A 5,801-nucleotide genomic window follows, 5' to 3' on the forward strand; every position below is an offset into this window, starting at 1 on the left:
TGTGAAGAGCTTACTAATATTCAGACAAGGAAACTTTGGTAGCTCCAGACATTTGGTTTCCTTAGGTCCTGGAAATACTGCTGAAACCTGATTTTCCATGTTCATTCTTTTTCTTATTTGTGGAAGAAAAGACACCAGTTTTCCGAAATAGCACTCATTTTGTTGTAAGATTACAGATTTGCAATTTTTCAGGTGATTTCTCATGTAATTTCAGGTTCAGAGTCTTATCAAAACTGCACTTAAATCATTCTTAACCTCATTACCTAAGCATGGACTGAACTTTGCTTGCAGGCAACATGAAAATTAAGGGGGTGGGAGTATTGTGAATTTGACTTAGCTGTCAAGGCATACATGGGCCTATCTCAATCCTGTTGTATTTTAACCTAAAGTGTGTTAAATGCTTTTTCTGAATGCATTTTAGAACTTAATCTAGTTAATGATAGTTTCCAGCTTGGGGAGTTTTATAAATCTTTGAAAAGTTTGGTTTGACAAGAATATAGAAAAATAAAGTGAAATCTGATTTTAAAAAAACAAACAAACTGAAATCAAGGTGTCTACAGGGTTGTTTCCCACTAGAGGCTCTGCAAGAGCTCCTGTTCTGGGTCCAAAATTGCTAAACTACTTTCTGGAGTAGCAATATCAGTTTACAACTCCAACGGGAGTGTATGAATGATACTTTCTCTCCATATTCTCTGCAGCCTTAAGTGTCATTACTATATTTTATTTAATTCATTCTGACACATGTGTAGTGAAGGTATTGTGGTTGAAATTTGTATTTGCCTACTGACTAATGATGTCTGACATCTTTTCATGTGCTTATTTGCTAGCTGCATATCCTCTTCATGAAATGTTTGTTCATACCATTGATTCATTTTCCAGTGGAATTTTTTTAATGTTTTAATATTTTCAGGGCTCTGTACATATTCTGTATATAAGTACTTTTGGGGACTGTGATTTGTAATATTTCCCCCCAGTCTGTATTTTCTCTTTTTTATCCTCTTAATAATCAGGAGTTTTAAATACGGTATCTAAATTTCTGAAGTCTTCAGTTTGAATTGGAAGCATCACTCTGATTTCATATTTTAAGTTCATAAAAATCACATATACTAGTTTTACCCACTGAAATGGCCTAGAAACAATGGCTCAAACAAGAGCACAAGGTTCATCTAAGTACCCATATTGTTGTTTCCAAATACTGTTTCCAACTAAAAGAACCAGGTCACATGGAGAGACGGGTAGTCCTAGGACTGCAGTAGGAAATGTATTAGTTTCCCAGTGCTGTAAGAAATTACCACAAACAGATTTATTTTCAGAAGGGTTTGGAGAGAAGAATTGTAGAATGGATCAGCAGGGCTGTGTTCCTTCCAGGGGCTCTAGAGGGGGATTCAGCTTCCCTGCCTTTTCGCATTTCAGAAGCTGCCAGCATTCCTTTGCTAGTGACCATGCTTCAGTCTGTTCTCTGATTTGGTCACTTGGGCTCCTTTTCTTACTCCCCTGCCTCCCTCTTTCAATTACAAGGACTCTTTTGGTTATATTGTCCTACCTGGATAATTTAAGATAAGCTCTCCACCTCAAAATCATTAATTTAGTCATATCTGTAAATTCACTTTGACGATGAGTGACAACATATTAACAGTTTTGAAGATTCACGCTCAGACATCTTTGAGATGGCATTGTTTTGTCTCTCACTATTATGTATGTTGAGTCTGTAACATTTTTGATGCCAAATACTACTATCACTGTTCAGAAGGACTTTGGAAGCAACCTGAAATGTCTTGATGGTCAAAACTATACACATTGAGCATCAATAAGGATAATAACTGCAATGGATTGAAACATGTCAAATATATTTATCTGCTTAAGTTCATAAGGATTGTTTAGCAAAAGTAAGCAAATTGTTCACTAATGTCAGGATTTATGAATCTGACTCATTGTCTTGTTTTTTAATTGTACTTCTAATTTTAAAAGAATTTCATTCATTTATTATTTTTCCATATTTATGAGTTATAAAGTAGAATAAAAGATAACAATCATAGTTCTTTCCAGTTTGAAAATATTATTGAAATATAAAATTCTCATTAATTCCTTTTAAATGCTATGTGGTATCCCATAAGATGAATATATTGTATACATATTTTGTTATTGATTAGCATTTAAATAGTTCCTTATTTTGGTATTATGAGAAATATCTTGCCATCATTCTTCACACTTTTCAAATACATTCATTTTGAAACTTTTATTGTGATTGCAGTGAATGAATTGAATTCATGGGTGATCATATTTCTTTAAATATTCTTCCATAGATGTAATATCTATTTAAAGATTGGTATGTATGTTATCACTCCAGTGTCCCTGCTCACACAAACATTTACAGATTAGTAGAAGTTTCCCTTTCTGCATTTTTTGGTTTTATTTACAAAATTAGTGTTGTTTTAAACAAAATATCCTGCAACTTATTATTTTTTCACTTGGTAACATATGTTTGACTTTCCTATGATTCAGTAAGGAAAGCTGTCTGTAAAAAATGTTTTTTTACTCACAGTATGTACAAAACCAACACATATTAATGAGATCATCTGACTAGTCTTATTTTGTTTTTTCCCTTTAGAACATTCTCCCCTTTGAAATGTCTTATTCAATCACTCATTTCCTTCAGCAGATACCATGCTTTAAAATTGTCATCCATCAATATTCTACATTTTGTGATGGTATACAAATAAATGACTTAGTGATAAGTATTTCCACAATATGTGAATACATCTACATATATATGCAAACACATGTTCCTATTACGCAATCCAATCCAAGAATATTGAAAGCCAGCGTTTCACTCAAATTATATCTTAGATTCCCTTAAAAGATTTTATAAGTTTCTTTAAATGTGCCTTGTAGTTTTCATGTTAAATTTATTGTTTGGGTAATTAAATTTTTATAATTACTATGACTGAAATTATTTTATTAATTTCTAAGTGCTTACTGCTATTGTAAATATTGTATATTGACTTTTAAATATTTTCATTTATTGAGCTAGAGTACCAAATTCTTTTTATTCTGCTAGTTTCCTATTTAAGTATGTTAAGTTTTCAGGATATATAAGAACATCCTCGTGGAGAAAAATGATATGCCACATTTCATTGGATTTAAAACATCAGTTTTCAGACATTCCATATTCTGTGTACCACTGATAAAACAAAAAATTGTCAAGCTATGAACAGTGCTCATTGACATCCATTTTATAGTGTTATATGTAGTCATAGGTCCTCAAATATATCTATTATACACAGAAAATATATTTTGCAAAAAGTTTACACTTGCCGTGAAAATGTACATGAATTTCTTGTTCAGAGTTTCATTGAGCATGTAAGGATTTGACAGTTCTGACACTATTCTGTTGTGTTATTCGAAGTACTGTCACCACATTGATCTTGAGATTTTACACCTAAGTCCCCTGGATCTAAAATGTGACCCCTACCTTCTATCCTCCCATCCATGCTCCCTTGAGCATCATCATGTCATTTTATAGATTCTTGCACAAATTTTGGTTGCATCATTATTTCTGTGTAAAACTTCTCTTTACATTTTATAGTGTTAAACTATAGATTGGAAAAAATATTTCTTATATCTAGCATTTTTATGTGTTTGTAATAGTATTATTTAGAGGTTATCTTAATCCTACATTTTCTCAGTGTTGAAAGTACCACTGTTCTCTTTCTAAATTATTGTATTTTTTTTTATTTTATGCAATTGTTCATCCTTTGTAGGCTTTTTATTAAAGTTATGCTTATTACATGTTATGTACATTTGAGTTATAAGGTATTTTACTATATATTTTCATGATCAGATTAATGAATTTTATTAAATCTTAATTGTTAATATTATGAAAGTTAATTTCATCCCAAATACTGATTTTTTAAGAGCTATATATACATGTTCCTCAGTGAGATGCAAAGCATTATCAGCTATTCATTCATATGAAAAAAGAACATAGAGAATGGCTTGAGCAGTGTACAATGCAAGCTATACTAAGACGCATTGAGAAAATTAATGGAGCTGAAGTATAGGAAATTTTAAACACCAGCAAGGTGAAAATGTCCAGGGCCATGTATCTTTACTTTTGAAATCTTTCACTGTACGCAATTTATTTCATTTAGCTAAGAACAATCCTATTCTTTTGATTGAATCCTTGAAGGCTTTCTTAACTTGATTGTTTCTCAAGGTATAAATAAAAGGATTCAACATAGGAGAAACAGAAGAAATGAGCAGTGATACCACTTTATTTTTGGTTGATTCTTCCTTTGCTGTAGGATTCATGTAGATAAAAATGCACGTGCCATAAGTGATAGAAACCACAATCAGGTGGGAATAACAGGTCGTAAAGGCCTTCGTCCTTTGCTGGACAGAGGGGAATCTAATAATTGTCTTGATGATGTAACCATAGGACAGAACTACACAAGTAAGAGTTATATACAGGGTCAGTACAGCACAGATTTTAATTGTCTGGTCTAGGGACCATGTGTCCGAGCATGTGATTTTCATTAGGGGAAATGCGTCACAGGCAAAATGATTAACAATGTTAGAGTCAGAATATTCCAGCTGTAAAAACAGGCAAAGTGGTGGGATTATTATACACAAAGCAGCTGACCAACAATAGAAGATAAAACACCTGCAGACTTTTTTGTTCATGATGGTCACATAATGCAGGGGTTTGCAGATGGCCACATAACGGTCATAGGGCATGGCAGCAAGGAAAAAAAATTCTGTTACTCCAAAGAGGTCAGTAAAAAATACTTGGATGATACAAGCATTATAACTAATGACCTTGTCACCTGTAGCTATGTTATATAAATACATAGGAATACACGCAGAAGTAAATGAGATTTCTAAGAGGGAGAAATTTTGTAAGAAAAATTACATGGGTGTTTTAAGATTTGAGTCCACAAAGGTGAGTGTGATGATGGTCAGGTTCCCAGTTACACACTTTAACATGTAGGTGAGAAGTAGAAATATAAAAATCAGAACCTGGAGCTGAGGGTCCTCTGTCAGTCCCAGCAAAATAAATGTTGTTATTGGATTGTTTCTCATCTCTGACTGATGACTTCTGTCCAATCTGTATATAATAATTATAGACATTTCAATAATTATTTTAATTGTTTTAAAATTCAAAATATTCAGTATTTTGTTCCATACTATGTTCAAAAAAGTTACATTTTACTGCCATTCTCTGCTTAGGGATTTCCCTTATGGCAAAAATAAAGTAGTCTGATGAAGTATAACTTTTTAGGTAGCAATAATGCCCTTTGGCTTCAAGAGTTCTTCCATATTCCCAACCTAAATCACAAAATTTCATGACAGAATTCATGTTGTTTCTTGACATTTGGGGTCTTTTTTTTAAAGAATGCAAATGTATAACAAGAACTTGGACTCACGATACATACTTTAGAACAGAATGTATTTCTTTTATTATAAAGCAACATTTTTGTTAACAGGTTGGTGTTTAGGACAAGCATTTTTAATTCATAGGAACCACCCTTCACCCTGCTGCTGCTCCCTATACAATCCATTTTTTTTTTCATGACTGTGTACATTACCTTGATTGAATATGCTTATTACTGCTGGCAAAGTAAAGACTGACTTCTTTTCCCTCCCTGATCTTCCAGTCAAATGAATTATTTTATCTTTGTTGATGTGATATTTGCCTCATAATAACATAATTAATCCAACAGCCAAGAATCTGAGTTAGTATTAAGCTGCTCTGTGGACTTTTCTTAGGCATTAACCGTTAATTCTATCAGTAGAAACAC

General features: G+C 32.7%; 1 pseudogene; it reads right to left on the reverse strand.

The window, feature by feature from the left end:
* Positions 1-4,143: 4,143 nt before the first annotated feature.
* LOC119541344 lies at positions 4,144-5,082 on the reverse strand (annotated as a pseudogene).
* Positions 5,083-5,801: the final 719 nt, after the last annotated feature.

The sequence above is a fragment of the Choloepus didactylus genome, chromosome 8, assembly GCF_015220235.1.
Source record: "Choloepus didactylus isolate mChoDid1 chromosome 8, mChoDid1.pri, whole genome shotgun sequence".
In the NCBI taxonomy this organism is placed as follows: domain Eukaryota; kingdom Metazoa; phylum Chordata; class Mammalia; order Pilosa; family Megalonychidae; genus Choloepus; species Choloepus didactylus.